The sequence below is a fragment of the Nycticebus coucang genome, chromosome 22, assembly GCF_027406575.1.
Source record: "Nycticebus coucang isolate mNycCou1 chromosome 22, mNycCou1.pri, whole genome shotgun sequence".
In the NCBI taxonomy this organism is placed as follows: Eukaryota; Metazoa; Chordata; class Mammalia; order Primates; family Lorisidae; genus Nycticebus; species Nycticebus coucang.
Window position 1 is genome coordinate 57376959 of NC_069801.1, and position 20705 is coordinate 57397663.

Genomic DNA, 20705 nt, shown 5'->3' on the forward strand with positions numbered 1-20705 from the left:
ATTTGTCCTAAGTACTTATTTTTTAAAAGCTAAATTCTCACCCAAACTTATTAAGTACTAACTATGATTGTCACCATTTCACAGATGAGGAAAATTGTCAAAGGTCACAGAATTACATTCAATCCCATAAAAATCAAAAAGAACAAAGCCGTATTTTTGATGTAGTTCATTGTTTTTTTCCTAATACTATATGATAGGTAACAAATATAAAAGTAGACATTGGATTATTTCTTCTATATTATTAGAAGTTTATATATTCAAGTATGTTGAAAATATTTGGGGCGGATGTTAGGAAACCTTATTATTGGGAAAACCATAGATAATTTTTATTCCTCATTGCTATATTTCATGGCATATTTGTTATTTTAGGAAGCTTTCCCTGATCAAAGTGTAGGTTACATATTTTATAGTATATGCTTTCATATACTATAAATTTTTCCTTTTCCTTTACAATAATTTACTATAATTCAAATTTTAAAATTACATTGTAAACGTCTATGCAATTTTCTAAATTATAAGTTTCACAATGGCATGCGCCTTATATTTTTCACCGATATGTTCACAAATATCCACCACAGTTAGTATCACATGACATATACTAAACATTAGATAAATAAATTTTTAAAATCCTGTTATGTGAACTCAGTGACATTTTAGCCAATTGTCTATGGGATTTAAGTCATTTTTTTCTTTTTGTTATTATAAAAATGTATAAATTAATATTCTTACACATACATTTTAAATATTATGTGATTATTTTCTTATGATCAATATCTAGATGTGAAATTCATGGGTAAAGTTGTGTGCACATTACCAGATGGCCCTTTATATTTACTACAAATTTAGGGTTCCATGTATAGAGTGTATGCATTTGTTTAAGGCAATGTAAGCTGTTTGATTCCTAACAAAGGGGAAATTTATTTCATAATCATATAAAGTTCATTTGGTGGTGGATCCCATAATGGGAGTCCATGCAGTCACTGAGAGACTCAGGCTGAGAGAGTCTGCCAACTTCCATATATGATCTCTTTGAACTTTGAAATCAAGACATCTAAGAAGGAAAAGAGAGAATATATGGGAGAGGAGGGAGGCCAGGGAAGTGGCAGGCAGAGCATGGTATGAGACTGGCCTGGAAGCGACATGTATAACTTCCATCATATGTCATTATCCAGGATTTGGTCAAATTCAAACAATTGTGTGCACATGGAGACACACAGTCTGGCTGTCTACAAAGGAGGAAAAGAATCACCTGCAGTGAATAGCTGGTTGCTATCTGCCAGTGTAGGAGACCGTTAGTCTATGCCTTGCTAAAACAGAATAGAAACAATCTTTTTGACCTTTGCCAGTCTGAGAAAGTAAAAGGTAAACTTTCTTCTTTCAATTATAGTTTAAAAATCTCCAGTGAGATTGGATGTATATATACATGTATGTTTGCTTACTCTTTCATGTTGTCTTTCTTCCACATCTCTGGTAAACAGCCTTTATTCTTAACCCTTAGCATGTGCCTCTCTGTAGATTCAGACTTAAATTAGTCTGAATCCAAAGCCTGATTTTTTACCTCAGCACCATTAGGACTCAACAGAAACTGAATACTTACTTCCAACCCCTTTAGCCTTGAGTTCTGGTGGCTGAAATCTTAAATTCTAGAAGCAAATATAAAATTGAAGATCTTGACTAACGGTAGGTTATCTACAGATGCAACTGCACAGCTAAGTCTTCAGAGTGCCAAGAGCCAATCCAAAAGAGCTCAGATTCAACAAGAAGTTCAAAGGTAAGTTAAAATGACGTATGAAAATCAGTGAAGAGGTCAAGGTCAATGACGGTAATGGAAAAGGAATGAGTTCAAAAGAAAAATGAGCAGGGTCTTGTACTATAATAACAAGTGGAGCTGACTTGGCTTTTTGTGTTTTTACTGGCAGAATAACATACTTAATTCATGAATTCAATTATACACATATTTTAAAATTATATATTATATGAGATAATAGCATAATTTAAATATATTCCTTTTTCTATGCTTAAATTTTATGAGACGATTTTATTAGGAGTTTTTACATGCCTATTTGACCTAAACGTCTTAATAAATACAAAAACCATTTTTTTCTCTTTTCATAATTTTTCTTTAAATAAACACATTTTTAATCCTCCAGGTCCCCCCAATGACATTTTTGTAGTACTTCTGGTTTAGAAGTTTTGCATACTATTTCTAACACTGCGGTCGTTCTCTCCAAACAGGTGTACTTAGAATTCTAAAGCTGATCTGACTCTCCCTCCTATATGTATCAGTCAAGTTTATGCTTGGGTGTATATAAGAGAAGAACCAAACCAGCAGCAATTTAAACAACATTAGAATTTATCTATTACAAAAAATAATTTCAGAAATGGACATTATAGGGTTTATGTGGCAGATTTGTGGTTATCAGATATCCAGAATATTCCTTTTTATCTGCTTCATCTTCCTTAAAATCAATTATCATTCAATATGGCTGCTGGAACTCAAGCTATTTTACTCAGATTCCATGAATAAGGAGGAGCAGACAAAAGCAAAAGTGATTTTCTACCTAGCTGAATCATATACCCTTAGAAACCTTTATGAATATTTTGCGTACATACTGACTTCTCATTGACAAGATAATTCGTAAGTGTACATAGCTGTAAAGGTGGCTGGTAAATATGAAACTTTAGTTACATCTCTAACCTCAAAATAAGGAAAATGAATATGTGCATCATGACAGAAGTTTTGAAATACATGAACATCAGGAAACTTAAAATCCATGTCCACAGAAACAAAGGACACCCTCCCAGTAGCACTGATGAACCGAGGAAGCTGACACTTTCACAAGTGAATCAGAAAGGACAGGCTTGACTGTGTTTCTTGGAAGTGAAATAATGGACCACAACACAGTCTGTCTTCTGTCTCAAAACTTTCATAGTGACCTTAATGGAGGCAACGGGTAGTCTTCACAGACATCTCACAAATAAGATGAAGCACTTAAAATCATCTGTTCAAATTCTCCTCTTCCATTTTGCATATTATAACCAGTATCTTATTTTTTTCTTATTTTAACTCCTCTTTTTATTAATATTTTCCCTGCCTTTTTTAAATAATAAATTTTTATTTAGATTTGCCAACATATTTTAGGGATTTCTTTTGCTGACCTGTGTTTCTTGCATTCTTCCTATGTTCTCATCATAATATGTGAAAAATAATTGGTACACCAAAAATGTTAGTTCTCAAATATACCATGGAATACTATTCAGCCATTAAAAAGATGGAGACTTTACATCCTTTGATGGAAGGATGTAAACCTAGATGGAAGTGGAAGACATTATTCTTAGTAAAGCATCACAAGAATGGAGAAGCACAAATCCTATGTATTCAATTTTGATATGAGGACAATTAATGACCTAGTACATAGTGGGGGGTGGGGAGAGCAGAGAGAGAGAAGGAAGGAGGAGGGTGAGGGAAAGGAAGAGCAGAGAGAGGGATGGAGGGAGGGGTGGGGTCTCAGTGTGTGACACAGAGGGGCAAGACACAATTGTAAGAGGGACTTTACCTAACAAATGCAATCAGTGTAACCCGGTTTCTTGTACCCTCAATGAATCCCCAACGGTAAAAATAAATAAATACATAAAAAATATTAGTTCTCTGTCTCAAGTTGGCTTAGCCTTTAGACTGCTTGGTGACTTTGAGTGAATCAGTCCATATTAATTTCCTTATATGAAAAAATGCATTTGAGGATACTTACTTTGCTTTTCTTACCACATTAACATAGAATACCGTGAGATGGTACATATAAAAAGTAAAAAGTGTTAAGCAATGTTATTTATTTTATAGGCTGATTGAACTGTTGTAACGGATTTGACCAACTAGATTAGGCTGAGGACATAGTCAAATAATTTACAAAATCATTTCATATTTATTTGCTTTTCTTTCATTGATGATATGAATGTATGCCGCACCCCCGGCATCAAGCCGTGGCGGGATGGCTCTGTCCGCGTTGTAAAAACTGTGGTAAGGCGGTGAGTGCTCCCCGGAGCGTTGCCCCCGGTCCCCCTGGCCTGCAACAGCAGCGCATAAGTTGCCTAGCATGCCTTTTAGTGAACGTAAGAATTCATGAGGTGCGGCATAAAGGCCTGAATAACCTTTACCCTGAAACCTGTTTGAAACTTGTTTGTTGAGTTGAATGGTTAATTGTTGCTTGAATGTCCTCAGAAACTAAGAATAAACATAATGACTTACTAATCCATGACTTCATCTATACAATGGAGACTAAATGTCTCCAAGGGAACACGTTCCCACCATAAAGGTCAGTTAATTGAAACAATGTATCAAGAGAATGCAGGGATGATAAGTTAAGATGTTCCTACCAGATACCCGCTCCCTCCGGTCTCTTATCTCTACCTTATGTCCCTTTGAAACTGTTTCTTTGAAATAAGTTTTCTATGAAATTGCTTTCTCTATAATTTTGTCACTATACACTTAAAACATATACATAATTCACTATCAATTCACTAACAACATAAAAATCATAATCAAATATAAAAATATAAAAATACAAAATGTGAACAAAGCAGTTTTACAAAGAAAGAAGGTTTAAACATAGATAAAGAGAAGTAAAAGAGTAACTGCTGATAAGCAGCAGTCCTTTGTTCCCCCTTACGGGCAGAAACATTGTCTAAGAAAAGACAGTTGACTACTCCCATCTACAAAACTCGATAAGAACTTTGTAAGCATCAGCAAGTCATAAAAATATCTTTTGTAGTTTGTAAGACATTGTCAAAAATGTATAAATACCATGCCTAAAAATCAGTAAAGTACAACTGCTTTCTTCATCATCCTTGGTGTGTGGCAGTTTGTCATTTTCCTGCGTCGCCCTTTCAATCAACCTGAGCCGTTCTCGCCCTGAAAGCCCTCGGACTGAGACTCATTCGACTGGCGGTCCGCGGCAGCTGGCGCCTCGAACAGGGACCTGAAGGACAGGTGATCTTTCTTTTTCTTTCTTTCCTCTCTTTTTCAGATTGAAGGCGACTCTCACCAGGGAGCTGCAGTCCCGCCGGTAAAGGCTGACCGGTTAAGTGTGAGTAATCCGCAGGACAACATGGGGCATACATTGGGTAAGGAAGAACACATGCTCAGTGTCATGATACAGCGTTTGTTAGAAAAAAATGGTTTTCATGTGTCTCTCAAACGGTTGGAGGAGCTTATGCATTTCATAAAGTTGGTTAGTCCTTGGTTTCTGGAGGAAGGCTCTCTCTCTCTCTCCGACTGGAAGAGAGTGGGACGCGAAATGCGGAAATACATGCAAGAACATGGAGAGAAGGTCTTGCCCCCTCAGGCTTTTCCTTTATGGTTACAAGTTAGAGAACTTTTAGCTGACAATACCTTTTTAGAAGCATTTATAAGAGAAACTGATTCGGAGGTTGGTGATCCTGAATCTAAAGGGGCACCGATTCCTGATGAGGTTCCCCCCGAGGTTCTTAAAGATCCTGAACCGGTACCAAACACTGAGAGCGTTGTCCCTTCGGCTCCAACGCTCAAAGACATTCTACCACCACTCCCACCGGTCGATAATTCCTCAGACAGTGACGAGTGGGATGTGGTCGATGAATTTACTAAACCAGATGAGAGGGACAGAATGAATGATTTTATTCACCCCCGCCGAGCTTACCCGGCTGTTCGTGTCCCAAAAGTCACATCTAAGACAACCTCACAAGCTCCGCTTCCCCGCGTACCTCCTTGTCTCCCTCCGCCGCCCGCGGGCTTTCAAGCGGCGGTGCGAGAAGCCCGTCAGCAGGGAGATTTTACATTTGCTTTCCCGGTACGCTTTCCCACTGAGGATAGGGCACCACCCACCTGGGAACCTCTGTCGTTAAAGACGCTTAAAGAACTGCAACAGGCTGTCCGTACATCGGGAGCTTCTGCCCCTTATACCTTACAAATTGTGGAATCAATTAGCAGTCAATGGCTTACCCCGTATGATTGGCAGCAAACGGCCAAAGCCACGCTTTCCCCAGGTGATTATATTTTATGGAGAACAGAGTATGAAGATAGATGTAGAGAAAGTATTAATCAACATGTAGGAAGAAAAGCACAGCCCACGCTGTCCATGCTTCTAGGGACAGATGAATTTGCTTCTTTTGAAAATCAAATTAAACTACCCCGACAATTTTTAGAGATAGTCAGCCATAATGCAGTCTCCGCTTGGCGAAAAATACCTCCTCCAGGAACCAAGGGCACAACTTTAGCAGGCATAAAACAGGGTATGGAAGAGTCCTATCCTGACTTTATTTCTCGCCTGGAAGAAGCTATTAATAGAATGCTTCCACCATCAGAAGGCACAGAATTATTACTCAAGCAATTAGCTTGGGAAAATGCAAATACGCTGTGTCAGGACTTAATACGTCCACTCAGGAAAACAGGTACCTTACAAGATTATATTAAAGCATGCATGGATGCCTCACCAGCAATTGTCCAGGGAATGGCGTTTGCTGCAGCTATGCGGGGTCAAAAATTTAGTTCATATGTTAAAGGTGCTTTTGATAGAGACCCCAGTAATACATGTTTTGGGTGTAATCCCCCACATGACTTGCCCACTTGTTATAACTGTGGGAAGCCAGGTCATATACAGAAGGATTGTAAGAAATCCACCGGTGCTAATAATAATAATAATAAGTCCCGTGGATTACCCCCGGGACCATGCCCTCGTTGTAAGAAGGGCAGGCACTGGAAAAATGAATGTAAATCTAAATTTCATAAAGATGGAACCCCCTTGTCAGACAAGGGTGCTAACTTTATTGATACCAACCAGACAAAAAACTAGATAAGGGGCGTTCTCCCAGCCCCGACTCCAAGGGAGAGTCTCCTGCTCCTACCGCAGTACGACCTAAGTTAGAGCCCACATCTACTATTAATTGTATACCACCTGAATGGACAATTCATGATCTCCCACGTGGGACTCCTGGCAGTGCAGGCTTAGACCTTGCCAGTTCTAAAGATATAATCATATCCAAACATGATGGTGTTGTGTTAGTTCCCACAGGAATAAAAGGAAAGTTATTACCAGGTACTGTTGGTGTTATATTGGGACGAAGTTCCAATTACACCAAACATTTTGAAGTTGTTCCAGGAGTAATCGATTCTGATACTGAAAATACAATTAAAGTCATGGTAAAGTCTCTAGTAGAAACTACACAAATTCATAAGGGACAAAGAATTGCTCAATTACTATTGTTGCCATATATACCACTCCCCACTTATCACTTACATGATGCCAGGGGAGAGGGACAGTTTGGATTTACTGATAAAGATTGTGTGGCTCTTATACATGATTTATATGATAGACCGATGTTAAAAATGAAAATAGAAGGCAGGCCCATTAAGGGCCTGATGGACACAGGCGCTGATGTAACCTGCATTGCTGCCTCCGACTGGCCGAGATCCTGGCCGGTTCATCGAACTGGGTCTTCTTTAGTTGGTCTCGGTTCTGTTTCTGGTGTCATGCGTAGTACATCTCATTTGTTATGTGAATATAAGGACAAGAAAATTTACTTTCAACCTTATGTGTTACCCTCTCTACCCTATACTTTATGGGGACGAGATCTTTTACATGTCCTAGACATGAAACTAGTCACAGGGGATCAACTGAACGATCAGTGTTTTTCATAGGGGCCACTGCAGAAAACTATGCCTGTAAGATAAAATGGTTAACAGATGTTCCTGTGTGGGTTAGTCAGTGGCCCCTAACAACAGAAAAGTTACAGGCATTACAAATTTTAGTACAAGAACAATTAGATAAAGGTCATTTAGAGGAATCCACTAGTCCATGGAACACTCCTGTGTTTGTCATTAAGAAAAAATCTGGCAAATGGAGACTTTTACAAGATTTAAGAGCAGTAAATGCCATTATGGAAGACATGGGCTCCCTTCAACCTGGGCTTCCGTCTCCTGTAGCAGTACCAGAACAATGGTCACTTATAATTATAGATCTGCAAGACTGCTTTTTTACTATTAATTTACATCCTGAGGACTGTCCTCGTTTTGCTTTCAGTGTTCCTTCTCTAAACTTACAGGAACCGTTTAAAAGATATCAGTGGAAAACTTTACCACAGGGCATGAAAAACAGCCCTACCTTATGCCAAAAATTTGTGGCGGCTGCATTAGCAGCACTGAGAAAACAATTTCCTAGTGCTTACATAATTCATTATATGGATGATATCTTGCTAGCTCATCCTGAGCTGCCAAAAGTACAGCTAATGCTAGAAAAGGCTATAGAACAATTAACTAAATTTGGCTTAGTCATTGCCCCAGAGAAAATTCAGAGAGATAAACCATTAAGTTATCTGGGACAATGGATTCACTCTGACTATATTGCACCTCAAAAGGTGCAAATAAGGAGAGATAAATTACAAACTCTTAATGATTATCAAAAATTACTGGGAGAAATAAATTGGATTCGACCTTTTCTGAAGATTACTACGGGAACCCTTAGTCCTTTGTTTACTATCTTACAGGGAGACTCTAATCCCCGTTCCCCTAGACATTTAACTCCAGAAGCCTTGCAGGCTTTACAAGTTGTTGAACAGGCTTTAACTCAAGCTAGGGTTAAACAAATTAATTATCAAAATCCATGGTCTCTACTCATTTTTTCTACTGAGTATACTCCTACAGCTTGCCTATGGCAGGAAGGTATTTTAGAATGGATTCATTTACCACATGTTCAGACAAAGATTGTTGCTGATTATCCATACCTGGTGTCTTTATTAATTGATAAAGGAAGAAAAAGATCACGGGAATTATTTGGTAAAGATCCTCATGTAATTGTAACTGCTTATAATAAAACTCAAGTGGAACAACTATTTCAAAATAATGATGATTGGGTATTGGCCTTACAAGGCTATGCAGGTCAAATCTTATACCATTATCCTAAACATCCTTTAATTGAATTTACAAAAACAGTTTCACTTATATTTCCTCTTATGTGTTCCAAACAGCCTCTGTCTGACGCAATAACCTTGTTCACAGATGGCTCCTCTACAGGTCGAGCTGTAGTTTTTAGCCCAGGCCTGTCTCCTCTTATTAAAGAGGTCACACAAGCCTCTGCCCAACAAACAGAATTATGGGCTCTAATCTCGGCCTTTAATAATTTCAAACAAAGGTTTAACTTGTACACAGATTCAAAATATATTGCTTCTCTTTTTCCAGCTCTTGAAACTGCTCTTTTAACAGGAACCTCAACTATTCTACCTTTATTAAAGAAACTACAAACTTTAATTCAGCAAAGGAATAATCAATTTTATATTGGTCACATAAGAGGACATACTAACTTACCTGGCCCTTTGGCCCAAGGAAATGCCACTGCAGATTTATTAACACGTACTATAGTGGCATCAGTGGCCGACGCTGAAGAAAGCCACGCCTTACATCACCAAAATGCTAACGCATTAAGAAAAATGTTTCAAATTACTAGAGAACAGGCAAGACAAATAGTCTTAAAGTGTAAATCCTGTCCTGTTACTCATCATCCTTTAAAATTTGGTGTTAATCCTCGGGGTTTACGCCCCAATGTATTATGGCAAATGGATGTAACACATGTGTCTAGTTTTGGAAAATTACAATATGTACATGTTACTGTTGATACTTTTTCTCATTTTATCTGTGCCTCTGCAAGACCTGGCGAGGCCTACAAAGATGTTGTACAACACCTATTTTACTGCTTTCAGCAGCTAGGTGTTCCTCATCAATTAAAAACAGACAATGCTCCAGCTTATACCTCTCGAGCATTTGAACAATTTTGTATACAGTGGAAAATTGCTCATTCTACGGGGATCCCTTATAATCCTCAGGGTCAGGCGATTGTTGAAAGAACTAATCAAATATTAAAATTACAAATTGAACGCCTTCAAAAAGCTCATAAATATTTCTCTCCTCATCATATTTTAACCCATGCTTTATTCGTCCTAAATCACCTTAATGTAAACTCCAACAATTTAACCCCTGCTCTCTCCCATTGGCAGCCACAATCGGCTGCCACCCTTCCTAAAGTTCTTTGGAAAGATTTATTATCGGGCCAATGGAAAGGCCCTGATGTATTGTTAACCTCCGGACGAGGCTATGCTTGCATATTTCCACAGGATGCCGACTCTCCCGTCTGGATTCCAGACCGGCTCATCAAACCGGCTCCTCCGGAGACCCCGGCGCAGAAGACAACGCCTGCGGCGGATGAAGATCCTATCTGCACAAATGAGGACGACTGTGGAAATTTCACCGAAACCCTCCAAGACCACGTGGACACAGATCCGTGCCCTGGTGAAACAAGCTAAACAATTTCTCATATCTCAAGGAAACCCTCTAACTCCTACAATGTACTTTCTTGCGTTTCTATCACTAATCTCTACTCCTAAGGTAGAAACTGCAGCTTATTGGTCTTATGTGCCTAATCCTCCTCTGCTACACCCTGTGGGCTGGCTAGATCCAGACCCCATAAAAATTCTTTCTAATGATTCTATCCGCTTAGGAGGTTTAACTGACTCAGAATCCAGACATCATGCTGCGGCTTTAATTAATTTCACTGGCAAAGCCGACTCCTTGCCTATTTGCTTTACTTTAAGAGGCAACACACCTCCTTTTTGTTTACCTACTAGCTACAGGGTATTTTTAACTGATGCTCCAGATCCTCATGATGCAAATAGACGTTATGTTTGGGAATATGAGTTACAAACTATTGGAAGTCCTAATTATAATGAAACCTGTTTATCTGTTAACTCATTACCTCTCCCTAACTGTAAAGAAAAATATAGAAATAAAAATCAATTCTGGGAATCATCATTAACTAAAACACCTACTTGGCTTTCCTGTGGATTCCCAAATGCTGCCAACAAGCATTCTCCTATAAATTCAAACACAGTCATCTGGGATTATTCTCCTACTTCTTGTTTTGATCATAATAAATATTTCTTGAACCAATTAGATAAATTTCATCAGTATCAGTGGTCTGGTACTCCCCAACCAATACGACGATGGTTCACACCTGGTCTAGTTGAGCCCATATGGGTAGCTCAAGACAAAAATAAAACTCAAATACACTATGATTTATTTAGACTTGTTGCTGCATCCAACTTAATTTTAGAAAAGAAACCTAATATGCCAAAACCAAATGCAATGTCAGTAAGAACTTGTGTTGGATATCCATATGCTCTACTTTTAGCTCCAAATAAGTATTTAACTATTACACAATCTAAAAACTCTTATCATATTTCTTGTACCGCTTGTAAAGTTACAAATTGCCTTACTTCTACTGATTTATTCAATGAACGCTTGTTTAATTCTGTTTTAATTGTTAAAAGACCCTCTTATGTACTATTACCTGTTGATTTACAAGATGATCCTTGGTATGATAATTCTGCTTTACAAGTTTTACATACTGTTAATCAGTTAATTCGACCTAAGAGGTTTGTAGCTGCTTTAATTCTCGGTATTTTAGCTTTAATTTCTATAGTCACAACATTTGCGGTAGCCACTACTGCTTTGGTTCAAGAAGTTCACACAGCTCACTTTGTTAATTCTCTCAGCAGCAACATAACTCTAGCTTTAATGACTCAAGCCAGCATAGATAATAAACTTGAAGCAAAACTTAACATCCTAGAAGAAGTAGTTTTAGCCTTAGGACAAGATATAAAGTTTATACAACATAAACTTCAAACCAGATGTCATTCTGCCTTTCCTGCTATTTGTGTAACTCCTTTACCTTATAATATGTCCACTTCCTGGGACAAAACTAAAGCTCATCTACAGGGTGTCTGGAAGGACAATGATATTACACATGATTTACATACTCTTCAAAAAGATATCACTGCCATCAGTGAAGCTCATTTACCTAGCACTTCTCTTGATTCACTGGCTCAATCCCTCTCTGACAATCTTAAATCTTTAAATCCTGTGTCCTGGATTCAGTACATTGTGTTTATTGTCATTATTGGATGCTTGATATTCTGTGTTGTTTTACTGTTACCTTGTCTCCTTCGTTGTGTCTTTTCCTCCTTAAAGGCTGTTCGCCAAGACCTCTTTGAGCTACGTTTCATTAACAAAAAAGGGGGAAATGCCGCACCCCCGGCATCAAGCCGTGGCGGGATGGCTCTGTCCGCGTTGTAAAAACTGTGGTAAGGCGGTGAGTGCTCCCCGGAGCGTTGCCCCCGGTCCCCCTGGCCTGCAACAGCAGCGCATAAGTTGCCTAGCATGCCTTTTAGTGAACGTAAGAATTCATGAGGTGCGGCATAAAGGCCTGAATAACCTTTACCCTGAAACCTGTTTGAAACTTGTTTGTTGAGTTGAATGGTTAATTGTTGCTTGAATGTCCTCAGAAACTAAGAATAAACATAATGACTTACTAATCCATGACTTCATCTATACAATGGAGACTAAATGTCTCCAAGGGAACACGTTCCCACCATAAAGGTCAGTTAATTGAAACAATGTATCAAGAGAATGCAGGGATGATAAGTTAAGATGTTCCTACCAGATACCCGCTCCCTCCGGTCTCTTATCTCTACCTTATGTCCCTTTGAAACTGTTTCTTTGAAATAAGTTTTCTATGAAATTGCTTTCTCTATAATTTTGTCACTATACACTTAAAACATATACATAATTCACTATCAATTCACTAACAACATAAAAATCATAATCAAATATAAAAATATAAAAATACAAAATGTGAACAAAGCAGTTTTACAAAGAAAGAAGGTTTAAACATAGATAAAGAGAAGTAAAAGAGTAACTGCTGATAAGCAGCAGTCCTTTGTTCCCCCTTACGGGCAGAAACATTGTCTAAGAAAAGACAGTTGACTACTCCCATCTACAAAACTCGATAAGAACTTTGTAAGCATCAGCAAGTCATAAAAATATCTTTTGTAGTTTGTAAGACATTGTCAAAAATGTATAAATACCATGCCTAAAAATCAGTAAAGTACAACTGCTTTCTTCATCATCCTTGGTGTGTGGCAGTTTGTCATTTTCCTGCGTCGCCCTTTCAATCAACCTGAGCCGTTCTCGCCCTGAAAGCCCTCGGACTGAGACTCATTCGACTGGCGGTCCGCGGCAAATGTACATATGTGGGTTTGCATCTAAAAACATAGATTTTATGACATAGTAAAAAAAATTATATTTATGAAGAAGGTTCAAAGGAACAGAAATTACTCATCCTGTAAAGGTGATTTATGATGAGTCTTCAAGTATAGGAGACAGGCCTTGCTTCAAGAACACCCAATATCTGAATATGATGTTTACAAAACCCAAATAAGGGGATAATTGATTACTTTACAAGAAGGTTCCTCACCCTTTAAACTGATGCTCTTTTACATAGGACATATCCCAAATTGAAATAAATTAAATTTATAAAATTTAATTTGCCCAAAACATCTCAGAAAAAGGCGATCCATCTGTCTGTCTCTTTCGCTAAGGATGGTCACCATCTGCTTTCTAATCTCCACAAGGCAGCAAATAAGAGATTGAATTCTCAAATATGAGATTTAAGTTGATCAAAGGAGGAATTTCATATCTATGTAGGCTTGTTAATCATAAGCTCTCATTAATGAAAGCAAGTTATGGAATTCACTGCATGGTTTCAAAACAAGATGACCTTAGGCCAGGCACGGTGGCTCACACCTGTAATCCTACCACTCTGGGAAGCAAGGCAGGTGGATTGCTCGAACTCATGAGTTCAAGACCAGCCTGAGCAAGAACAAGACCCTGTCTCTACTAAAAATAGAAAAACTAGCTTGGCGTTGTGTTGGGCACCTATGATCTCAGTTATTTGTGAGTCTGAGGCAAGAGGATCACTTGAGCTCAGGAGTTTGATGTTGTTGTGAGCTATGACACCATGGCACTCTACCTAGAGCAACAGAGCAAGACTATCTCAAAAGAGAGAGAGAGAGAAAAAAAAGAAACAAAAGAAAAACAAGGAGAAATAAAATTAAATATATATAGAGAGAGTAAAAAATTAAAATGAGAAAAAAAGAAAAAAAAAAAAAAGATGGGCTTCTTTGTAATCTCCAGGAAGATGGATTGTGAGTGTGCCTATCTCAAGACGCAGGTAGATGGGATGACCTTTAAGGCCCTGCCAGCCCCAAGAGCCTATGGCTTTTCAGAGTGTGAATAGTATTCAGAGTTGTTTCTGAAAATAGGAGAGATCTTGCCATATGGAATAGTTTCACAATTTGAGATTTCATGTAGAAGACAGAGTAAATATAGAGGCAGCTGAGGGCTGGAAGACTCTCTTCAGCAATATGCTTTCTGAAATCCATGACACCTGTTTTACTAAATTGGGTCAGAAACCTGGAGAGAACATATAGAGACTTCTTTTTTATAGAGATTTTCCTGGAGATTTCGTGCCTTCTTCATGTTTTGCACAGCCCAGCAAGCATAAAAAGGTACAGAGACGAAGAAGCAGAAGTGAAAAGCTTAAAGATCATTTTATAAATGTTTAATGTTAACACTTCAATTCAAATTTGACTTTCGTTCACCTGTTCATTTGGTGATTGGGTTAGTTTGATGAGATAATAAGTTTACAATAACTGATTTTTCCTTCCTGAAAATATAATATTAGCACTATACATAGTGTCTCTGTAGTATTTTAGTAAATATTTAACAACTGGCTTTATGAAACTGAAATGATTTTAAAGCTTTCCTTTGTGGTGTTTGCCAATTTCTATGGTGTAAATTCTTCCTCCATGGACAATTTAAACTACCAACAGGATAACAGTTAAGGCAGAGCTGTGAGCAGTTAGACATAACTGATTCTCATTACTCAGCCCCAGCACACAGATGCACCTTCTGTATGACATTTGCCTCTCTTGTTATTGGACTATAGATTCATGAATACCTTACCTTCTCTGTTTCACTGTAAACATAAGTCTCTGATTCTTTTACTTAGATGCTTTTTTGTTTGTTTGTTTGTTTTCTTTTTCTGATTCTTTTCTGTTCTCCAGTATTCCTGCCATGATGCCTGGCACTTGTCTGGTGCTTAATTAATCCCTATTGAGAGAATGACAGACTGTGTGCAGGAAGGAGCTTTGAAATTACAAATTACGCTGAAGTCCAATAGTGAAGAGTAAAATCTTATTAGCATTTTTTGAATTTCAAAAGTTTTGAAATATGAAACATTCCGTTTAGCCAATTCTCCTTTCTTGGTATCCAAAATGAGGTGTTGTCCAGATATTGGGCAGCAGTGTAGTTAAGGAGCGTGATTCCTTCCCAGGACAATAGGCTAATAACAACATTTCTGAGATGATTTGTTTACAGAGAACATGTGATGCAATTCTTTCCATTATATATGAGTGGGTGTCTGTTGAGAGGCTTTCACCAAGGTTTTCCTACACAGTAAAAAGAGATGAACTAAAGGAAAGCCTCTTTTCTTATCTTTTTGAAACACAGGACATGACAGCTGTTGGCACGTGATGCCTGGATCTGCTCAGACTCCTGGTGTTGTTCTTCACTGAAGTTCAACAGAGGCTCAGAGAACCTGATCCACAACCTTGCCACGGTTGGTCTGCTTGACTAACCAACCCCAAACTGCCTGGCGCTGACTTCTTGATGTATGAAATAACAAGTCAATGTTATTTAAGCCACTTTTAATTAGGCATTCTACTAAACAGAATCTGAAGCCTTCTAACGAATCCACTGTATCGATTTTACAGCATCCTTGAATGTTCTCATGACACACAAGTTCTTCACTGGTTGGTTCCGACCCAGCTTTGCTTCTCTCTACTTTATATCCCAAAGCCATTTAAGGTCCTCTAAATACAGATGTACTTCCTTAGCTTTGCTCAAGCATTTTCGTCTTTTTGGAACTTATCTCAAACCTCCATGTTCCTAATAATATCTTGTATACTTGGAAAATCCCTGATAACCCTTTAAGACACATTCTCTCAATGTGCTTTATCAAGATTTCCTTTAATCTAACTACAATAATTAATTATTCTATAACCCGTGCTCTATATTTTACCATACAGTGTATGTACTGCTGTCATATTTAAGTTATTATTATTATTATTATTTATTTTTTTGTAGTTATTGGCCAGGGCTGGGTTTGAACCTGCCACCTGTGGCATATGAGGCCGGCACCCTACTCCTTGAGCCACAGGCACTGCCCATCCCCCTCCTTTTTTTTGTTTACTTCTTCACTTGCCTTTTCCTCTCTGTGTCTGTGTGTGCATGCACACTTACTTCCTTCACTTGCTATCCAGTGTCTACTTTGGTGCTTGGCACGTAGAAAATGCTTCCCCAATACTAGTAAATTAAAATAAATTTTTATATATATAGGCATAAATGCTGTACTTAATTGAACTTAAGGTGCTACTGAGGCATTTTAATATCCAATATCCTTGCTTTTGACTTTAAGAATGTGCATAAGGGCTTTGTATCTATTTCATATTGTAACATTTAAAAGACCACCTTTGTAATACTTTAAATAGCTCCTCCCACATCCTTGCTGGCACCCACCTGGAATGGGACAATTACTGAATTTCACGTTTGTGTTACCTCCAATCTTCAGCAGAAGCCTCAGAAATACTCCCCAGTTTGCCGCTGCCCTTTCACCCCACCTGACTTCATCCAGCAGGATTTTGATTTCTGAAATGCTGGTACTTTGTTGCCTTCAGGAAAGAATGAAAACACTTTGTTATTACTATTATTTTTAACTAAAGCTTGGAATCCTGACTTGAAAAACTTAGTTGGTGCAAAGTAAAGGGAAGCTTTGGAACTCCAAGGGCTAAAGCTGTCAGGTGAAGGAGAGTTTAGATGTAGGCTCCCCAGGTAGCAAAAATTCAGAATTCTGCCTTACTGTCTTATGATGTATTAGAGAGGTGGGAGATCTCCAGAGGGAAGTCGGCACAGAACAGCTTGGCACCCACCTTCAGCCAAGATGCCCCCTGACCAACCATGAGATGAGAGCAACAGAACTTGGGGACTGTGGACGACCATGCAGTCTTGGGCAATGAGTGTTTCAGGGAGAATGATGTGAATTGAAGACCAGGACGTTAGTCCCAAATATCCAGGATGGTTTCTGTCACCACTTTGGGTGAGAAAGAGAGTCTCGGTAATGACTGAAATTGAGAAAGGATGAAAGCACAGAGTAGAAATTTAAAATGTAGCATTCTTTATATTCCAAGTTTCTTAGTACAACACGCATACAAGGGGGAAAATTGGGTTGACGGCAACACATACAAACACAAGCTGCTCTTAGCTTTTCGGTTTAACTGTAGCTCTGAGAGTTTACACCTACCAGGCCATGAATCCCAGGTTGAAGCAGTGAAGGATGACTTCCCTTTCCCTTAAAAGTTTTCTATTTCTCCTTGTATCTCTTCATCTGTAAGGAGAAGCAAATATAAAAACACAACATTATGTCAAAGCATCAGTAAAATGTGAATAGAGGGATGGAGGAAATTTGTATTTATGCTTCGCCAACTATATACTAATACTTAAAATGTATTGTTTAATTCTCGAAAGATTCTGAAATACGGCTGTTCAAATTATTAGTTTGCCCACAGATGAAAAACTTAAGCTTCACAAAGATAAAATAGCTCGGCAAGGTTCACTCCCATCTAGGAGGTACTAGGGATAAATTTCTATTAGCAGCTTATAGTCTTTCTTCTGACACAAAAATAAAAATAGCAACTAAAGCAAAAAAGAAGAAGAAAACCTCTCATGTGGTAGAGAGTCTGAAATTCAGAGAAAAGCGTTCACAGTGTGACCTCTGGAATAAGGGGAGGGAAGTCTGCAGTTTGTTGAACTTGAATCACAATTCTAGCATCTTACATCATTCCCAACATGCCATTTCTGACAGATCCACCATATATGGGACAAACAGCCCCCCTAAATCTATTGTGCATTGATTCTTTTTTAAAAGCTGCTGCTAATTTCTTCCCCTGAAAAATGCAAACGCATGCACTTCTCATGTGTGATGTTAACAGAGAAATAAGATAAAATTCAATTTGCCTCATTCAATCCTAACCAATTCAGCCTGGTTGTAAACAAATTCAAGTACAGTAACAATCCATCTAAAAGATGCCCTTAAAGACACAATGCAATAATCTACTTAAAAACAATTTGAAAAGTTAAGGAGACCTACATGTAGGATAGTAAAAATCTTCTTTGCTAAGCCATCTCAATAACTCTAAAACAGCAGACAGCTCTCAACTCAATAGGCCCATCTATAAAATGGCGAACCCTTCCCAAGTGTCTGAGAAATATGCGTGTAGAAGAATTTTATGCAATTATGTTCAGGGAGTATTAAACCTTAATTAATGTATCGGTGATTTCAATAATAAAATGCCTAGTGTTGTCTAAGAACAAATGGAAAGCATTAAACCAATGGGTAGATTTATGGCTAAATAAATCAAGCACACTGTCAAATCCATCAGGGAAATCTTTCCACCTATGTGTGTCCTTGATTCTAGAGAGCTCCCTCCCAGACCACCAGACATTCTGTCAATGGTACTCTGCACGCATGAATTGTGACTACTGCAATACATTTAAGTTATAGACCGGGCATTTTCTGGTGAGCCGTATGCCTGTGAAGTGACCAGACCTACCGGATGCCCCAGTTGGTCTAATATGGTACATCTGTGCATGGGCTGCCGGGTATTAGCTGGAGATGGGGTGGGAATATGGAGGCTTGAGACGCTGAGATTAGTGGAAAAGAGAAGCAGCTGCATCGAAACATAGGAAAAACACAGAGAAAAAAAAGATTTTTTTTCTTATGAATATATTTAACATGTTAAACAGATTCTGGCAATTTCCTGATGGCTCCAAAAGAAGCCTGAGCTGAGATTTTCACAGAGAGTGTTCCAGGCCCTGAATACTGTACCTCGTGTATTGAATCACATCTGCTACAGAGAGGAAGCAATGAATAATTAACTCGGCCTCCACATCACCACCATAGATTATAGTCATCTTGACTGCTGGACTGCCTTGCACAACATAAACCATTTAGAACACTCGGTTACTCTCTTTCCTTTTAAATTTGTCTTGCTATCACTTACCACTTAAAAGGGGTAAATCTTTCTCTAGTTTTAATTAAAGTATTTAAAATAATTTACATTGAAATCATATGTGCTCGGGTCTGTCAGAATTGATGCTTTAATAACATGCCATCCCTTTCTCCATTGCCCTGAAATCTGTTAAAATTACCACTAATCTAATTGGGAACAAAGTTGTCAAATGCATGCGGCTCTGACAGTTTGTCTTTCTGCAAACTGCCGACAGATTGCAAGTTACGCATGTGTTGAGCAGATGGGTAAGTTAAAAGGAACACCAAAAAAAAAAAAAGAAAAAAAAAGCAATTTATTAAATCACCTGGAACCAGCAGCTCCGGTCCAAAAATAGTGAGAATGAAATATAGCAGGAGCCGGGAGAGCTGGCACTAGAATATACCAGAAGGTACCGGTTACAAAACAAGATAAACATTTGGAGATGCCTCAGCTGTGTTACAGAATAATGAGGAGTTATTTAACCCGATATAGATTACCAGCCAAAATTAATTTAGGGTGCAGCTTTTTTGGAAAGAGATTTGCAAAGTGATTGCTTTAACCCTTTGCTGGCTTCTTGTTATCACAGGAGGACTGGCACACTTTTTTCCTCCTCTCATTCTCATAGGCATTAACAGACGTTCACATATATGAATCCACACCCAAGCGCATACAACCCACTCTCATACATAGACACATATTCATATGTGTATGAACACAGGTACATCTGTGCACCCACATCCTAACTTGTATGTGTGCACACACGTACATGAATACATATGATCTCATATATGTATACAGCTATGAAATACATATGTACATATATGTACGTACAGTCACTACGACTTACCTATCATCGTGTTCATGAGAGATTGCTTGTTTTCCACTCATTTTTTTTTTTTTTTTTGAGACACAGTCTCATTCTGTCTCCCAGGCTAGAGTGCCATGGTGTCATCATAGCTCACAGCAACCTCAAACTGTAGGTTCAGGGGATCCTCCTGCCTTAAACCTCCTGAGTAGCTGGTACTACTGGCACCCAGATAATTTTTCTACAGACAGGGTCTCTCTTTTGCTCAGGTTGGTCTCAAACTCCTGGCCTCAAGTGATCCTCCCTCCCTGGCCTCCCAAAGGGCTAGGATGGCAGGTGTGAGCCTGCCTAATGAGCCAGTGAGCCAGTGCCTGGCCTAATGCAAGGTTCTGAGTAAGCCATGCACGCGTGGGCTACCCAAGCCATAGCTGCTGTCAGCATGATTGCTCTCTTGTGTTCCATATGTGACTGCCCAGGCAGGAGGTGGAGGAAGAGTGGGGAAGGAGGAGACTGGGGAGAAAGGGAAGTGAAACCTAATGGCCTCTTGCTCATAGGCTCCACAGCTACTCTGTGTGATCAGAACTTTTGAAAGGTGTTCTTTGAAGACTTAAGTGGAAGGATCCGATAAACTTTAAGACGACAAAAATAAAGAGGAGATATTTGAACTCATATTTGTCTCATTGAGGCAACCTGGGCTTGTACAAAATCATCAATTCAATTTTTAAAAGGCAATAAATTTCAAATAAAGATTCTGTCTCTGCTAAGAGCCAGAGGCTCGGAAAATTAACTCTCTCTGTGTTCCAGGAACAGGCCAATACAATCACTTCAAGGAGAATCTCTTGCTGGAAATGCAGGGGATCAGCAGTGAAGAGCCAGG

General features: G+C 38.7%; 1 pseudogene; it reads right to left on the bottom strand.

Annotated features, from left to right (window-relative positions):
- Nucleotides 1-18946, bottom strand: part of LOC128574741 (peptidyl-prolyl cis-trans isomerase H-like) — a 29505-nt pseudogene extending 10559 nt beyond the window's left edge.
- Nucleotides 18947-20705: the final 1759 nt, after the last annotated feature.